The sequence below is a fragment of the Perna viridis genome, chromosome 6 (assembly GCF_037379345.1).
Source record: "Perna viridis isolate PV_CMFRI_1.1 ecotype Kerala chromosome 6, ASM3737934v1, whole genome shotgun sequence".
Classification (NCBI taxonomy): domain Eukaryota; kingdom Metazoa; phylum Mollusca; class Bivalvia; order Mytilida; family Mytilidae; genus Perna; species Perna viridis.
The window spans coordinates 6716376-6734911 of NC_142450.1; the positions used below are offsets into that span (position 1 = coordinate 6716376).

Consider the following 18536-nt stretch of genomic DNA (forward strand, 5'->3'; position numbering starts at 1 on the left):
ACAGTAGAAGGTAAAAAAAGAAGGAACAAGATGAAATTTTATCCGAATGTAAATAATATTAAGAAAGACAAATCCAGCCAAAAGAATATTAACAATGGAGATGTTTAATGTATGTTTCAATATTTTTATTTTTACAATGGTGCTGTTTGTAAGCAACAATTGTAATGGGTTGAGAGACGTTAATAAATTTAAGAAATATGTATCAATTATTGATAATAGTAGGATTGATTTCTTGTTACTACAAGAAACCTTCTGGGATGATGATTTTATTTTGAATATTGATAGAATGTACGACGGTCATGTTTTATATTCTAATAGTAGTACTAAAAGACAAGGTGTTGCTATTCTTGTGCATAAAAGGTTTAAACAAAATGTAAAATTGATTTCAAAGGATGATGAAGGTAGATTTTTACATGTCCAATTTGAACATGAAGGTTGTATTTATAACATATTGAATATTTATGCATATAACTCTTTTAGAGAAAGATGTGAGTTTTTTACATTTCTTAATCAATATATTAGTTCCTATGATAATATTATTTTATCGGGTGATTGGAATACAACTTTGTCAAATCTGGATAGATCTGGTAAAACTGTACACAGAAATGATATGAGTTATAATTTACTTTGTAGTTTGATGTCAGATAACAATTTATATGATGTGTGGAGAACTAGAAACCCTGGTGATAAAACTTTTTCATGGAAACGAGTTAGTGATTTTTATTTACAACAATCAAGATTGGATTATTTTCTCATTACTAGAAATTTGTCAAATTTTGTACAATATGTAAAGTATAAAGATACTTCTTTAAGCGATCATTCTTTTGTGGAAATGAGAGTTGTGTTTGATGAAGTAGAAAGAGGTCCAGGTGTATGGATTTTTAACAATACATTGTTGGATAATGACGATTATGTAACAAATATGTTTAATATTATTGATGACAGTAAGAAATGTTCTCTTTTTGATGATGATGTATTGATTTGGTGGGATAATTTAAAATATAGAATTAAGAAATTCTCTCAAGTTTTTAGTAAGAGAATTGCAAAAGAGAAAAATGCTGAGTATTATTGTATACAAAATAAGATACAAAAGTTATGTATGAGAATTGCAGAAGGAGAAAATGTAGACGTAGAAAGATATGAAAACTTAAAGTTAGAATTAAGTGTATTAGAAGAAGAGAAATGTAAAGGTGCTATTTTGAGATCAAAAGCTTTTTGGGCCACAGAAAACGATAAATGTACAAAGTATTTTTTGAATTTAGAAAAGTACAAGCAAGAGAGTAATTGTATTAAAGAATTAATTGATTTTGATGATAATACTACTGTTTCTGATACTGATGGTTTGTTAGACTTACAATATAGGTTTTATAGTAAGTTATATTCATGTGTGGAAACAGACAAAAAATCAATGGATGTTTTGTTGCAAAATATAGATGTAAAAGTTGATGATTTTGATCAAGGAGTATGTGATAGTGATATTACTGAAGAAGAAATTTTTGTTGCATTACATAAAATGTCTAAAAATAAGAGTCCAGGATCTGATGGACTGACGGTGGAGTTTTATTGTACATTTTATCATATTTTAAAGGATATTTTACTGAAGGTGTTTAAGGCAGTTGAAAAGAGTAACACTTTATCAAGGTCTATGAGAAATGGTGTACTGTCTCTTATTTATAAGAAAAAAGGTGATAAAAGGGATTTAAAGAATTATAGACCGATTTCATTGTTACAAGTTGTTTATAAGATATTAGCACGTGTCATGTCAAATAGATTTAAATCAGTACTTTGTCAAATAATTTCAAACAGCCAGTCATGTTGTATACCTGGTAGAGATATTGCAGATACAATAGCAAGTGTGCGTGATGTAATAAATATGGTTGATGATGATGATGTAGAAGGGTATATTTTAAAATTTGATCAAGAGAAAGCTTTTGACAGAGTGAGTCATGATTATCTCATTAGAGTATTAGAAGGTTTTGGTTTTGGATGTAAATTTATTAATTGGATTAGGATTTTTTATACTGATATTCAAAGTACTGTCAAGTGTAATGGTTTTTTAACAAAATATTTTAAAGTTAGAAATGGTATTAGGCAAGGATGCTCTATTAGTGCTTTATTGTATGTTTTATCGGCAGAACCACTGTCAATGACAATAAAGAAAGATTGTAATATTAATGGTATACGTATACCTTATAGTAATGAAACTGCAGTTTTGTTTCAACATGCAGATGATACTACATTATGTTTGAGTGATAAAAAATCTATTAAATATACCTTTGATGTATTTGATTTATATAGCAGGGCATCAGGTTCTAAGATTAACAGAAGTAAGTCTGAAATTTTATGTATTGGAAAAGGAAATTTGACTGATGATGATAAGACTGTACTTGGATTAAGAGTTTGTGAAAAATGTATTCAAGTTCTTGGTGTTTATGTTGGTGTAGATATTGATGTATGTAATGATATGAATTGGAAGGATAAGATAAGAAAAATAAGATGTATTGTTAATATGTGGAAACAAAGACGTTTGACTTTATCTGGAAGAAATATTGTAATTTCTTCTTTATTGGTATCTAGAATTTGGTATTTATTAGCTGTTTCTCCAATACCTGAAAATGTGTTGACAGATTTGAAACAAATATGTATTGATTTTTTGTGGAATTCTAAATCTCATTTAGTACAATATGCTACTATTACTGGTATGAAACAAGATGGTGGCTTGAATTTTCAAGATATATATTTAAAAATGTTATCATTTAGATTAAAATTTTTAGGGAGATTTTTAAATCCTGAATGCAATTGTATTTGGAAAAGTACCTTTAGCTATTTTTTGAGAAGAGTGCATTGTATGAATCTTTCGAGGTCAGTTCTATTTTTGTTTTTAAACAAAAAGGATTTATTATGTTTACCGCATGTGTACAGAGAAATGTTGGAAGCATGGCAGTGTATTAGAAAAGATATAACTTTTAATATAGGAGACTCTGATGTTTATAATCAACCACTGTTTTATAATAGTTCTAAGTTTGTGTCTGGTAAAGAATGGGAATATTTCATAAAAGCTGGTATTGTTCAAATTAAAGATATTTCATATGAAGCTATACCTGGATTTTTGCCAGTTCATGCAATTTTTGATATGATGAGAGAAAAAGAAATAGATGTTACTTTTAACATTGTCAGAAAATTGTATATGTTATTATTGAATCACATTCCTGTCGAGTGGAAAGAAGTTGTTTTGACAAAATGTAATGTGAAAAATGATGATCTGTCTCAATTCTATGTTCAGTTTGACAATAAAGTATGTGACATGTCGTTGTGTAAAACAAAAAGATTTTATACGTTACTGTTACAAAAGTGTTTTATTAAACCTAAATGTTATGAATTTTGGTGTGAAAAATGTGATATTCATGAAAGTGATTTCTGTTTTGTTTGGAAACAGATACATAGTTTCTGGAAACCATCTGAATGTATTGATCTAGATTTCAAGTTATGTCACAATAAGATTTTTACTAATGTTAAACTATGTAAAATAGGAATAATAGACAGCAATGTGTGTCAAAACTGTGACTGTGAAGAGGAAAATTTATTTCATATTTTTCTAACATGTGACATACTTGTTAACTTTCATGATTTCGTATTTGATATTTTAGAGACACTATTTGTACAATCAGAGGTGAACTTAATACAGGAACATACTTATATGACGTTATTTTTGTTGGGTGTATCATCCAGTGTAAAGGGTGTAAATGTTCACTTTGTTAATTTTTTGCTGTCTATTGGAAGACTGTGTATAATGAAACAAAGACAAATGTTCAAAAATGGTACACGAAGTATTAACCTAATTGCATATTTCAAATACACACTGAGACATTACATTGGTTATTTTTATATGTATTGTAAATCTACAAACAGACTTTCAGTCTTTCATAAAAAGTTCTTGAGAGACAATCCCATTGTGATGTTAGAAGAAGATGTGTTGTTATTCAAACTGTGATAAATTGTATAGTCTTCAATTGTGTAATATTATGATTTTATAGACATTGTGATTTGCATTGATATATAGTATTGTTTTATTCAATAAAGATAAAAAAAAAAAAGGCGCCAGACTCAAGGGTAATACCTTCCTTCAGTGAGGATGAGTGTTCTGGTCCACGAATGTGGGCGTGAGTTCGAATCCCACACCTGACACTATGTTTTTGTCGTATGAATTTTATATATGTATAATGATAACTCAGTGAACAGTTATCAAGAAAAAATAAGATTGACGAATAATGACTTTTCAGGCCAGTCTGTACACAATTTTCTCAAGAAATGAAATTATTCTGGCGTGTTATTATTATTCATTTGTACTGTTGGACTCGAGCTTTCGGTTTTTGCTCTTACTTTCTCTATTGAAGTGAACCATTGGCTGTTGATATTAATTTTCACATATGTATGTACCAAAGGAAGAAAAGTATGTTGCCAGATAAATGTCATTCCGTCTTCAACATGGAAATAAAGACTTGTCTAGCCGGGTCTGATAAAACATTCTGTGCATATTAACGTATGTCCTGTTCCGATGTAATATACCACAAATAACCGATCGTAAGACTGTAACATCAATACGTAGGGTGGTACTCCGGACGACCGCGTCGACAGATAATAATGTCAGTAAAAGAAAAATATCATTGGCAGCGGTGGGATTCGAACCCACGCCTCAATGAGACTGGTGCCTAAAACCAGCGCCATAGACCGCTCGGCCACGCTACCTAGATGTCAAAATGTCAGAAATGTTCAATATTTATACATATATAGTCTATGGCAAACTGTTTTGCACTGTCGGGGTTAAGTAGTCGTCAGTATCGATAATTGTTTGAAATGGGTCAATAATGTCGAGAGAAAACACGGACTCGAACGATACAAGTCGTGTACACGCCGTACGACGAAGATACAAATGAATAGTTACCATTTTCCTCTCTTGCCGTCTCTGATCTAGAGAGGAGAGAAAGTACGATTACTCTTCTTTGAACATTTGAAAGTTCATTTCCAAACTTTCTTCTCCGGCAATTTATTTATTTTCATCTTGATGACCAAACACGTGAACATTTACATCTCCCCGTTGCAGTGAACCAATATGTAACCGATGGAGTACTTATACATAAATTTGGATTGATTATGATAAGTCAGGTTGGCCGAGTGGTCTAAGGCGCCAGACTCAAGGGTAATACCTTCCTTCAGTGAGGATGAGTGTTCTGGTCCACGAATGTGGGCGTGGGTTCGAATCCCACACCTGACACTATGTTTTTGTCGTATGAATTTTATATATGTATAATGATAACTCAGTGAACAGTTATCAAGAGAAAATAAGATTGACGAATAATGACTTTTCAGGCCAGTCTGTACACAATTTTCTCAAGAAATGAAATTATTCTGGCGTGTTATTATTATTCATTTGTACTGTTGGACTCGAGCTTTCGGTTTTTGCTCTTACTTTCTCTATTGAAGTGAACCATTGGCTGTTGATATTAATTTTCACATATGTATGTACCAAAGGAAGAAAAGTATGTTGCCAGATAAATGTCATTCCGTCTTCAACATGGAAATAAAGACTTGTCTAGCCGGGTCTGATAAAACATTCTGTGCATATTAACGTATGTCCTGTTCCGATGTAATATACCACAAATAACCGATCGTAAGACTGTAACATCAATACGTAGGGTGGTACTCCGGACGACCGCGTCGACAGATAATAATGTCAGTAAAAGAAAAATATCATTGGCAGCGGTGGGATTCGAACCCACGCCTCAATGAGACTGGTGCCTAAAACCAGCGCCTTAGACCGCTCGGCCACGCTACCTAGATGTCTAAATGTCAGAAATGTTCAATATTTATACATGTATAGTCTATGGCAAACTGTGATGCACTGTCGGGGTTAAGTAGTCGTCAGTATCGATAATTGTTTGAAATGGGTCAATAATGTCGAGAGAAAACACGGACTCGAACGATACAAGTCGTGTACACGCCGTACGACCAAGATACAAATGAATAGTTATCATTTTCCTCTCTTGCCGTCTCTGATCTAGAGAGGAGAGAAAGTACGATTAATCTTCTTTGAACATTTGAAAGTTCATTTCCAAACTTTCTTCTCCGGCAATTTATTTATTTTCATCTTGATGACCAAACACGTGAACATTTACATCTCCCCGTTGCAGTGAACCAATATGTAACCGATGGAGTACTTATACATAAATTTGGATTGATTATGATAAGTCAGGTTGGCCGCCAGACTCAAGGGTAATACCTTCCTTCAGTGAGGATGAGTGTTCTGGTCCACGAATGTGGGCGTGGGTTCGAATCCCACACCTGACACTATGTTTTTGTCGTATGAATTTTATATATGTATAATGATAACTCAGTGAACAGTTATCAAGAAAAAATAAGATTGACGAATAATGACTTTTCAGGCCAGTCTGTACACAATTTTCTCAAGAAATGAAATTATTCTGGCGTGTTATTATTATTCATTTGTACTGTTGGACTCGAGCTTTCGGTTTTTGCTCTTACTTTCTCTATTGAAGTGAACCATTGGCTGTTGATATTAATTTTCACATATGTATGTACCAAAGGAAGAAAAGTATGTTGCCAGATAAATGTCATTCCGTCTTCAACATGGAAATAAAGACTTGTCTAGCCGGGTCTGATAAAACATTCTGTGCATATTAACGTATGTCCTGTTCCGATGTAATATACCACAAATAACCGATCGTAAGACTGTAACATCAATACGTAGGGTGGTACTCCGGACGACCGCGTCGACAGATAATAATGTCAGTAAAAGAAAAATATCATTGGCAGCGGTGGGATTCGAACCCACGCCTCAATGAGACTGGTGCCTAAAACCAGCGCCTTAGACCGCTCGGCCACGCTACCTAGATGTCTAAATGTCAGAAATGTTCAATATTTATACATGTATAGTCTATGGCAAACTGTGATGCACTGTCGGGGTTAAGTAGTCGTCAGTATCGATAATTGTTTGAAATGGGTCAATAATGTCGAGAGAAAACACGGACTCGAACGATACAAGTCGTGTACACGCCGTACGACCTAGATACAAATGAATAGTTATCATTTTCCTCTCTTGCCGTCTCTGATCTAGAGAGGAGAGAAAGTACGATTAGTCTTCTTTGAACATTTGAAAGTTCATTTCCAAACTTTCTTCTCCGGCAATTTATTTATTTTCATCTTGATGACCAAACACGTGAACATTTACATCTCCCCGTTGCAGTGAACCAATATGTAACCGATGGAGTACTTATACATAAATTTGGATTGATTATGTTAAGTCAGGTTGGCCGAGTGGTCTAAGGCGCCAGACTCAAGGGTAATACCTTCCTTCAGTGAGGATGAGTGTTCTGGTCCACGAATGTGGGCGTGGGTTCGAATCCCACACCTGACACTATGTTTTTGTCGTATGAATTTTATATATGTATAATGATAACTCAGTGAACAGTTATCAAGAAAAAATAAGATTGACGAATAATGACTTTTCAGGCCAGTCTGTACACAATTTTCTCAAGAAATGAAATTATTCTGGCGTGTTATTATTATTCATTTGTACTGTTGGACTCGAGCTTTCGGTTTTTGCTCTTACTTTCTCTATTGAAGTGAACCATTGGCTGTTGATATTAATTTTCACATATGTATGTACCAAAGGAAGAAAAGTATGTTGCCAGATAAATGTCATTCCGTCTTCAACATGGAAATAAAGACTTGTCTAGCCGGGTCTGATAAAACATTCTGTGCATATTAACGTATGTCCTGTTCCGATGTAATATACCACAAATAACCGATCGTAAGACTGTAACATCAATACGTAGGGTGGTACTCCGGACGACCGCGTCGACAGATAATAATGTCAGTAAAAGAAAAATATCATTGGCAGCGGTGGGATTCGAACCCACGCCTCAATGAGACTGGTGCCTAAAACCAGCGCCTTAGACCGCTCGGCCACGCTACCTAGATGTCTAAATGTCAGAAATGTTCAATATTTATACATGTATAGTCTATGGCAAACTGTGATGCACTGTCGGGGTTAAGTAGTCGTCAGTATCGATAATTGTTTGAAATGGGTCAATAATGGATTCGGGTTTTGGACATATCCTAGCAGGATGTTTACATTTTGCCGCTCCAGTTAAATGTGCCATTTCGGTGAGTTCACCGGTTTTAATGTGATTATATACATTTATTTGTGTGTTCTTTACTTTAATTGACCTGGATTGATAGATTTTAATCCGTATAGGTGCGTGTTGTACCCCTTTTCCTGCTTTTTAAGCATAGGAAAAAGGGGGGAAAGGTGCGTTTGATTTGTTTTGAAAGGTGCGTTTGATTTGTTTCGTGTTGCTTCATCTTAGAACCAGAAATGAGTTCTGAAAACAAAGCACCGGAAAGGTCCGAATATAGGAAAAATTATTCACGAAAGTATGATGGAGGAATAAATGGAGAAAGACAGAAAAAGTATACGAATTCAAGGAAAATTTACAAGAAAGAATGTGCAGTAAAAATTGTTAATATTGCGAAGGAAGCTTCAAAAATTATACAAGCTGCTGAAGAGGTTTGTGGAGTGAATACTGTTCTGGCAGTTGTGCCTGATGATTTAGAGGGTGCCTATACTATAACGATGGACTCTGAGGAAAATGCAGATATTTTGACAAAAGGACTTAATGTTGATGGGCATTTTTATGACTGTTATTTTCTCTTTCAAAATGCAGTTATTGTTTCTTTCATTCATTTACCTGCGCATATTAACGATGAAACCATACTGAATGTTTTGAGAGAAAAGAACTGTAAGCCATTGTCACAAGTATATAGGCATGTTTATCCGGGAACTGACGTTGCTGATGGAACTCGTTATGTTCGAGTACAATTTCCACCTAATTTGAAATCCCTACCATGGTCAATAAAGTTTGAAACGGGGATGGGGATGAGAAGTTTTAGAGTAAAACATGATCATCAGATACAGCTTTGTAATTTTTGTGGATCTCCAGGCCATAAATATAGACAATGTCCACAACTTATTTGCGATAGCTGTGATAAACAAGGACACAAACGGAAAGAATGTAAGGAACCACCATGTGAGAAGTGTGGAAATCGTTTGAGAGCTTGCTTTTGCAAAAAAGACAGGAAATGTAATTATTGTTACAAGGAGCCATGTGAATGTCCATGCTTTTCATGTGACAAAAAGAAGAGTGACTGTAGATGCATGTGTGCTGAGTGTGGTATGATACTAGACAGATGTGTCTGTAAAAAGGCAGATACTAAGGACAATACAGATGATGAAGTAAAAGAAACAGAAAGTGGAATGGATATGCAGGTGCTACATTTAGAGGGGCAGACGACAAAAGAGGGAGAAGAAGATAGAAATATGAAAGCATTTTCTGTTGTAATGGAAGTCAAGGATAATAGTGACATGGTGGTCACTGATGTCAAAGAGGCTGATATTGTGGTCTTCGGGGCCACAATGCAAAATGATAAAGAGGCCTTAGGGGCCACTGCAGGTGATGAAAATGTAGTCTTTGGGACTACAGAATTAGAAAATGGAGTCTTCGGGACTTCAGAGGTGGAAAATGTGGTCTTCGGGGCCAACAGTGAAAGGAATGATATAACGGTAAAACCAAGTGTGGTCTTCGGGACCACAGAAAAAGATCAGCTGGTCGTCGGGGCCACGGCTTGTCATGATGTTAACATCCAGTCAACAAAAGGTTTAGATGAAGGGTCTTATAGAAAAGAACAATTAGGTGTAGAGAACAAAGGACAGAAAAGACAGAGAGATGAAGTAACAAAATCGTGTGACTCTGATGAAGAAATTACCTTTGTAAAAAATGATGATAAATGTATTGATATAGAAAGTGATGATATGGACACAGACATCCCTTCCAGTGAAAATGACACTGGTTTGGATGTCTCTCAAATGTCAATGGATGGTTTATCTGGTTCCTCTGGAACTGGTCCATCTCAAGGAAAGAAGAGAAGGAACAGGATGAAGTTTTATCCAAATGTCAGTAATGCTATGAGAGATAATTCAAACAAAAAAGATATCGAAAATGGAGATCTATAATTCTGTATTTCTGGTTTGTATTTTTGCAATGGTGCTATTAGTAAGCAACAATTGTAATGGATTGAGAGATATCAATAAATTTAAGAAATATGTATCAATCATTGATAACAGTAAGATTGATTCCTTGTTACTGCAAGAAACGTTCTGGGATGTTGATTTCATTTTGAATTTTGATAGAATTTATGATGGTTGTGTTTTATATTCTAATAGTAGTACTAAAAGGCAAGGAGTTGCTATTCTTGTGAACAAAAGGTTTAAAAATAATGTTAAAGTTATTTTTAAAGATGATGTGGGCAGATTTTTACATGTCCAATTTGAACATGAAGGTTGTATTTATAACATATTTAATATTTATGCATATAATTCTGTTAAGGAAAGGTGTGAGTTTTTTACATTCCTCAATCAATATATTAGTTCTTATGAGAATATAATTGTATCAGGTGATTGGAATACAACATTGTCCAGCCTAGATAGATGTGGTAAATCTGTACACAGGAATGATATGAGTTATAACTTATTATGTAATTTGATGACAGATAACAATGTATATGATGTATGGAGATGTAGAAATCCTTGTGTTAGAACGTTTTCATGGAAACGAGTAAGTGATTTTTATTTACAACAATCAAGATTGGATTATTTTCTCATTTCTAGAAATTTGTCAAGTTTTGTACAACATATAAATTACAAAGACAATACTTTAAGTGATCATTCTTTTGTTGAAATGAGAATAGTTTTTGATGATGTAGAAAGAGGCCCGGGTGTGTGGATTTTTAATAATACATTGTTAGATAATAATGAGTTTGTATCAACTGTTTTGAATATTATCAATGATAGTAAGGAATGTACTCTTTTTGATGATGATGTTTTAATTTGGTGGGATAATTTAAAGTTTAGAATTAAGAAATTCTCTCAAGTTTTCAGTAAGAAAATTGCAAAAGAGAAAAATGCAGAGTATTATTGCATACAAAATAAGATACAGCGAATATGTATGAGAATTGCTGAAGGTGAACAAATTAATGTAGAAAGGTATGAGAATTTAAAGCTTGAATTAAACAATTTAGAGGAAGAGAAATGTAAAGGTGCTATATTGAGGTCGAAGGCTTTTTGGGCTACAGAAAATGATAAATGTACAAAATATTTTTTGAACTTAGAGAAATATAAGCAAGAGAGTAATAGTATTAAAGAACTTTTTGATCATGATGGTAAAAATATTGTTTCTGATACTGATGGCTTATTAGACATACAGTATAAGTTTTATGATGAGTTGTATTCATGTGTAGAAACAGACAAAAATGCTATGGAGGTTTTGTTGCAAAATATAGATGTAAAAGTTGATAGTTTTGATCGAGGAGTATGTGATAATGATATTACTGAAGAAGAGATTTTTGTTGCATTACATAAAATGTCTAAAAATAAGAGTCCAGGATCTGATGGACTAACTGTTGAGTTTTATTGTAAATTTTATCATGTTTTAAAAGATATTTTACTGAAGGTATTTAAGGCCGTTGAAAAATGTAACACTTTATCAAGGTCTATGAAAAATGGTGTACTGTCTCTTATTTATAAGAAAAAAGGTGATAAAAGGGATTTAAAGAATTATAGACCTATTTCATTGTTGAAAGTTGATTACAAGATTTTAGCACGTGTCATGTCAAATAGATTCAAATCAGTACTTTGCAAGATAATATCAAATAGTCAGTCATGTTGTATACCTGGTAGAGATATTGCAGATACAATAGCTAGTGTACGTGATGTAATAAATATGGTAGAAGATGATGGTGTAGAAGGGTATATTTTAAAATTTGATCAAGAGAAAGCTTTTGACAGAGTGTCTCATGATTATCTCATTAGAGTATTAGAATGTTTTGGTTTTGGATGTAAATTTATTAATTGGATTAGGATTTTTTATACCGATATTCAGAGTACTGTCAAGTGTAACGGTTTTTTAACAAAATATTTTAAGATACGAAATGGTATTAGGCAAGGTTGCCCTATCAGTGCTTTGTTGTATGTTTTATCAGCAGAACCACTGTCAATGGCAATTAAGAAACATTGTAATATTAATGGAATACGTATACCTTACAGTAAAGAAACTGCAGTTTTGTTTCAACATGCAGATGATACTACCTTATGTTTGAGCGATAAAAAATCTATTGAATGTACTTTTGATGTATTTAATTTATATAGTAGAGCATCAGGTTCTAAGATTAATAGAAGTAAGTCTGAAATTTTATGTATTGGAAAAGGAAGTTTGACTGATGTTGATAAGACTGTACTTGGATTAAGAATTTGTGAAAAATGTATTCAAGTTCTTGGCGTTTATGTTGGTGTAGACATTGATGTATGTAATGACATGAATTGGAAGGATAAGATCAGAAAAATAAGAAGTATTGTTAATATGTGGAAACAAAGACAATTGACTCTATCTGGTAGAAATATTGTAATTTCTTCTTTATTGGTATCAAGAATTTGGTATTTATTAGCTGTTTCGCCAATACCTGAAAATGTACTGACAGATTTAAAGCAAATATGTATTGAGTTTTTGTGGGATTCTAAATCTCATTTAATACAATATGCAACTATTACTGGTATGAAACAGGATGGTGGCTTGAATTTTCAAGATATTTATTTAAAATTGTGTTCATTTAGATTGAAATTTTTAGGAAGATTTTTAAACCCTGAGTGCAATTGTATTTGGAAAAGTATCTTCAGCTATTTTTTGAGAAGAGTACATTGTATGAATCTTTCTAGGCCTGTTTTATTTTTGCGTTTAAACAAAAATGATTTATTATGTTTACCGCATGTGTACAGAGAAATGTTGGAAGCATGGCAGTGCATTAGAAAAGATGTAACTTTTAATATAGGAAACTGTGATGTTTATAATCAACCACTGTTTTATAATAGCTTGATGTTCGTATCTGGTAAAGAATGGGAATGTTTTATAAAAGCTGGTATTGTACTAGTTAAAGATATATCATATGAAGCTGTACCTGGATTTTTGCCAGTTCAGGCAATTTTTGATATGATGAGAGAAAAAGAAATAGATGTTAATTTTAACATTGTCAGGAAATTGTATATGTTATTATTGAATCATATTTCTGCTGAGTGGAAAGAAGTCGTTTTGACAAATTGTCATTTGAAAAATGAAGAACTCTCCCAATTTTATGTTCAATTCGGCAGTAAAGTGTGTGACATGACGCTATGTACAACAAAAAGGTTTTATTCATTACTATTACAAAAGTGTTTTATTAAACCTAAATGTTATGAATTTTGGTATGAACAATATGGTATTCATGAAAGTGATTTCCGTTTTGTGTGGAAACAAGTACATAATTTTTGGAAACCATCTGAATGTATTGATCTAGACTACAAATTGTGTCACAACAGGATTTTTACTAATGTTAAACTTTGTAAGATTGGAGTAATAGACAGTAGCACCTGTCAAAATTGTGACTGTGAGAAGGAAACTTTATTTCATATTTTTTTGACATGTGAGTTACTTGTTAAATTTCATGATTTTATGTTTGATATTTTAGAGACACTATTTGTAAAATCAGAGGAAAATTTGATACATAACTATACTTACATGAGGATATTTATGCTGGGTTTATCATCTAATGTGAAAGGTGTTAATATTCATTATGTTAATTTTTTGTTGTCTATTGGAAGACTCTGTATAATGAAGCAAAGACAAATGTTCAAAAATGGCACAAGAGGTATTAACCTAATAACATATTTCAAATACACACTGAAACATTATATTAGTTATTTTTATTTCTATTGTAAATTTACAAACAGACTAACAGTCTTTGAAAAGAAGTTTTTGAAAGATAATCCAACTGTGATGTTAGAGGAAGGTGTGCTGTTATTCCAACTGTGATTAATTGTATATTCTTGAGTTCTTTAACATGATGATTTTATAGATATTCTGATTTGTATTGTTATTTCGTATAGTTTTATTCAATAAAGATAAAAAAAAAAAAAGTCGCCAGACTCAAGGGTAATACCTTCCTTCAGTGAGGATGAGTGTTCTGGTCCACGAATGTGGGCGTGGGTTCGAATCCCACACCTGACACTATGTTTTTGTCGTATGAATTTTATATATGTATAATGATAACTCAGTGAACAGTTATCAAGAGAAAATAAGATTGACGAATAATGACTTTTCAGGCCAGTCTGTACACAATTTTCTCAAGAAATGAAATTATTCTGGCGTGTTATTATTATTCATTTGTACTGTTGGACTCGAGCTTTCGGTTTTTGCTCTTACTTTCTCTATTGAAGTGAACCATTGGCTGTTGATATTAATTTTCACATATGTATGTACCAAAGGAAGAAAAGTATGTTGCCAGATAAATGTCATTCCGTCTTCAACATGGAAATAAAGACTTGTCTAGCCGGGTCTGATAAAACATTCTGTGCATATTAACGTATGTCCTGTTCCGATGTAATATACCACAAATAACCGATCGTAAGACTGTAACATCAATACGTAGGGTGGTACTCCGGACGACCGCGTCGACAGATAATAATGTCAGTAAAAGAAAAATATCATTGGCAGCGGTGGGATTCGAACCCACGCCTCAATGAGACTGGTGCCTAAAACCAGCGCCTTAGACCGCTCGGCCACGCTACCTAGATGTCAAAATGTCAGAAATGTTCAATATTTATACATATATAGTCTATGGCAAACTGTGATGCACCGTCGGGGTTAAGTAGTCGTCAATATCGATAATTGTTTGAAATGGGTCAATAATGTCGAGAGAAAACACGGACTCGAACGATACAAGTCGTGTACACGCCGTACGACCTAGATACAAATGAATAGTTATCATTTTCCTCTCTTGCCGTCTCTGATCTAGAGAGGAGAGAAAGTACGATTAGTCTTCTTTGAACATTTGAAAGTTCATTTCCAAACTTTCTTCTCCGGCAATTTATTTATTTTCATCTTGATGACCAAACACGTGAACATTTACATCTCCCCGTTGCAGTGAACCAATATGTAACCGATGGAGTACTTATACATAAATTTGGATTGATTATGTTAAGTCAGGTTGGCCGAGTGGTCTAAGGCGCCAGACTCAAGGGTAATACCTTCCTTCAGTGAGGATGAGTGTTCTGGTCCACGAATGTGGGCGTGGGTTCGAATCCCACACCTGACACTATGTTTTTGTCGTATGAATTTTATATATGTATAATGATAACTCAGTGAACAGTTATCAAGAAAAAATAAGATTGACGAATAATGACTTTTCAGGCCAGTCTGTACACAATTTTCTCAAGAAATGAAATTATTCTGGCGTGTTATTATTATTCATTTGTACTGTTGGACTCGAGCTTTCGGTTTTTGCTCTTACTTTCTCTATTGAAGTGAACCATTGGCTGTTGATATTAATTTTCACATATGTATGTACCAAAGGAAGAAAAGTATGTTGCCAGATAAATGTCATTCCGTCTTCAACATGGAAATAAAGACTTGTCTAGCCGGGTCTGATAAAACATTCTGTGCATATTAACGTATGTCCTGTTCCGATGTAATATACCACAAATAACCGATCGTAAGACTGTAACATCAATACGTAGGGTGGTACTCCGGACGACCGCGTCGACAGATAATAATGTCAGTAAAAGAAAAATATCATTGGCAGCGGTGGGATTCGAACCCACGCCTCAATGAGACTGGTGCCTAAAACCAGCGCCTTAGACCGCTCGGCCACGCTACCTAGATGTCTAAATGTCAGAAATGTTCAATATTTATACATGTATAGTCTATGGCAAACTGTGATGCACTGTCGGGGTTAAGTAGTCGTCAGTATCGATAATTGTTTGAAATGGGTCAATAATGTCGAGAGAAAACACGGACTCGAACGATACAAGTCGTGTACACGCCGTACGACCTAGATACAAATGAATAGTTATCATTTTCCTCTCTTGCCGTCTCTGATCTAGAGAGGAGAGAAAGTACGATTAGTCTTCTTTGAACATTTGAAAGTTCATTTCCAAACTTTCTTCTCCGGCAATTTATTTATTTTCATCTTGATGACCAAACACGTGAACATTTACATCTCCCCGTTGCAGTGAACCAATATGTAACCGATGGAGTACTTATACATAAATTTGGATTGATTATGTTAAGTCAGGTTGGCCGAGTGGTCTAAGGCGCCAGACTCAAGGGTAATACCTTCCTTCAGTGAGGATGAGTGTTCTGGTCCACGAATGTGGGCGTGGGTTCGAATCCCACACCTGACACTATGTTTTTGTCGTATGAATTTTATATATGTATAATGATAACTCAGTGAACAGTTATCAAGAAAAAATAAGATTGACGAATAATGACTTTTCAGGCCAGTCTGTACACAATTTTCTCAAGAAATGAAATTATTCTGGCGTGTTATTATTATTCATTTGTACTGTTGGACTCGAGCTTTCGGTTTTTGCTCTTACTTTCTCTATTGAAGTGAACCATTGGCTGTTGATATTAATTTTCACATATGTATGTACCAAAGGAAGAAAAGTATGTTGCCAGATAAATGTCATTCCGTCTTCAACATGGAAATAAAGACTTGTCTAGCCGGGTCTGATAAAACATTCTGTGCATATTAACGTATGTCCTGTTCCGATGTAATATACCACAAATAACCGATCGTAAGACTGTAACATCAATACGTAGGGTGGTACTCCGGACGACCGCGTCGACAGATAATAATGTCAGTAAAAGAAAAATATCATTGGCAGCGGTGGGATTCGAACCCACGCCTCAATGAGACTGGTGCCTAAAACCAGCGCCTTAGACCGCTCGGCCACGCTACCTAGATGTCTAAATGTCAGAAATGTTCAATATTTATACATGTATAGTCTATGGCAAACTGTGATGCACTGTCGGGGTTAAGTAGTCGTCAGTATCGATAATTGTTTGAAATGGGTCAATAATGGATTCGGGTTTTGGACATATCCTAGCAGGATGTTTACATTTTGCCGCTCCAGTTAAATGTGCCATTTCGGTGAGTTCACCGGTTTTAATGTGATTATATACATTTATTTGTGTGTTCTTTACTTTAATTGACCTGGATTGATAGATTTTAATCCGTATAGGTGCGTGTTGTACCCCTTTTCCTGCTTTTTAAGCATAGGAAAAAGGGGGGAAAGGTGCGTTTGATTTGTTTTGAAAGGTGCGTTTGATTTGTTTCGTGTTGCTTCATCTTAGAACCAGAAATGAGTTCTGAAAACAAAGCACCGGAAAGGTCCGAATATAGGAAAAATTATTCACGAAAGTATGATGGAGGAATAAATGGAGAAAGACAGAAAAAGTATACGAATTCAAGGAAAATTTACAAGAAAGAATGTGCAGTAAAAATTGTTAATATTGCGAAGGAAGCTTCAAAAATTATACAAGCTGCTGAAGAGGTTTGTGGAGTGAATACTGTTCTGGCAGTTGTGCCTGATGATTTAGAGGGTGCCTATACTATAACGATGGACTCTGAGGAAAATGCAGATATTTTGACAAAAGGACTTAATGTTGATGGGCATTTTTATGACTGTTATTTTCTCTTTCAAAATGCAGTTATTGTTTCTTTCATTCATTTACCTGCGCATATTAACGATGAAACCATACTGAATGTTTTGAGAGAAAAGAACTGTAAGCCATTGTCACAAGTATATAGGCATGTTTATCCGGGAACTGACGTTGCTGATGGAACTCGTTATGTTCGAGTACAATTTCCACCTAATTTGAAATCCCTACCATGGTCAATAAAGTTTGAAACGGGGATGGGGATGAGAAGTTTTAGAGTAAAACATGATCATCAGATACAGCTTTGTAATTTTTGTGGATCTCCAGGCCATAAATATAGACAATGTCCACAACTTATTTGCGATAGCTGTGATAAACAAGGACACAAACGGAAAGAATGTAAGGAACCACCATGTGAGAAGTGTGGAAATCGTTTGAGAGCTTGCTTTTGCAAAAAAGACAGGAAATGTAATTATTGTTACAAGGAGCCATGTGAATGTCCATGCTTTTCATGTGACAAAAAGAAGAGTGACTGTAGATGCATGTGTGCTGAGTGTGGTATGATACTAGACAGATGTGTCTGTAAAAAGGCAGATACTAAGGACAATACAGATGATGAAGTAAAAGAAACAGAAAGTGGAATGGATATGCAGGTGCTACATTTAGAGGGGCAGACGACAAAAGAGGGAGAAGAAGATAGAAATATGAAAGCATTTTCTGTTGTAATGGAAGTCAAGGATAATAGTGACATGGTGGTCACTGATGTCAAAGAGGCTGATATTGTGGTCTTCGGGGCCACAATGCAAAATGATAAAGAGGCCTTAGGGGCCACTGCAGGTGATGAAAATGTAGTCTTTGGGACTACAGAATTAGAAAATGGAGTCTTCGGGACTTCAGAGGTGGAAAATGTGGTCTTCGGGGCCAACAGTGAAA

General features: G+C 34.3%; 11 non-coding genes across 11 annotated transcripts; 4 read left to right on the forward strand and 7 right to left on the reverse strand.

Moving 5' to 3' along the window:
• Positions 1-4665: 4665 nt before the first annotated feature.
• Positions 4666-4746, reverse strand: Trnal-uag (transfer RNA leucine (anticodon UAG)). Its single transcript has one exon. It is a non-coding gene; the product is annotated as a tRNA-Leu (tRNA).
• A 412-nt stretch (positions 4747-5158) lies between these two features.
• Trnal-caa (transfer RNA leucine (anticodon CAA)) lies at positions 5159-5272 on the forward strand. Its single transcript has 2 exons — positions 5159-5196; positions 5227-5272. It is a non-coding gene; the product is annotated as a tRNA-Leu (tRNA).
• A 480-nt stretch (positions 5273-5752) lies between these two features.
• On the reverse strand, positions 5753-5833 carry Trnal-uag (transfer RNA leucine (anticodon UAG)). The gene has a single exon. It is a non-coding gene; the product is annotated as a tRNA-Leu (tRNA).
• A 992-nt stretch (positions 5834-6825) lies between these two features.
• Trnal-uag (transfer RNA leucine (anticodon UAG)) lies at positions 6826-6906 on the reverse strand. The gene has a single exon. It is a non-coding gene; the product is annotated as a tRNA-Leu (tRNA).
• A 412-nt stretch (positions 6907-7318) lies between these two features.
• Positions 7319-7432, forward strand: Trnal-caa (transfer RNA leucine (anticodon CAA)). The gene is made up of 2 exons: positions 7319-7356; positions 7387-7432. It is a non-coding gene; the product is annotated as a tRNA-Leu (tRNA).
• A 480-nt stretch (positions 7433-7912) lies between these two features.
• Positions 7913-7993, reverse strand: Trnal-uag (transfer RNA leucine (anticodon UAG)). The gene has a single exon. It is a non-coding gene; the product is annotated as a tRNA-Leu (tRNA).
• Positions 7994-14648: 6655 nt separating this feature from the next.
• Trnal-uag (transfer RNA leucine (anticodon UAG)) lies at positions 14649-14729 on the reverse strand. Its single transcript has one exon. It is a non-coding gene; the product is annotated as a tRNA-Leu (tRNA).
• Positions 14730-15141: 412 nt separating this feature from the next.
• Positions 15142-15255, forward strand: Trnal-caa (transfer RNA leucine (anticodon CAA)). The gene is made up of 2 exons: positions 15142-15179; positions 15210-15255. It is a non-coding gene; the product is annotated as a tRNA-Leu (tRNA).
• A 480-nt stretch (positions 15256-15735) lies between these two features.
• Positions 15736-15816, reverse strand: Trnal-uag (transfer RNA leucine (anticodon UAG)). The gene has a single exon. It is a non-coding gene; the product is annotated as a tRNA-Leu (tRNA).
• A 412-nt stretch (positions 15817-16228) lies between these two features.
• Trnal-caa (transfer RNA leucine (anticodon CAA)) lies at positions 16229-16342 on the forward strand. Its single transcript has 2 exons — positions 16229-16266; positions 16297-16342. It is a non-coding gene; the product is annotated as a tRNA-Leu (tRNA).
• Positions 16343-16822: 480 nt separating this feature from the next.
• Positions 16823-16903, reverse strand: Trnal-uag (transfer RNA leucine (anticodon UAG)). The gene has a single exon. It is a non-coding gene; the product is annotated as a tRNA-Leu (tRNA).
• Positions 16904-18536: the final 1633 nt, after the last annotated feature.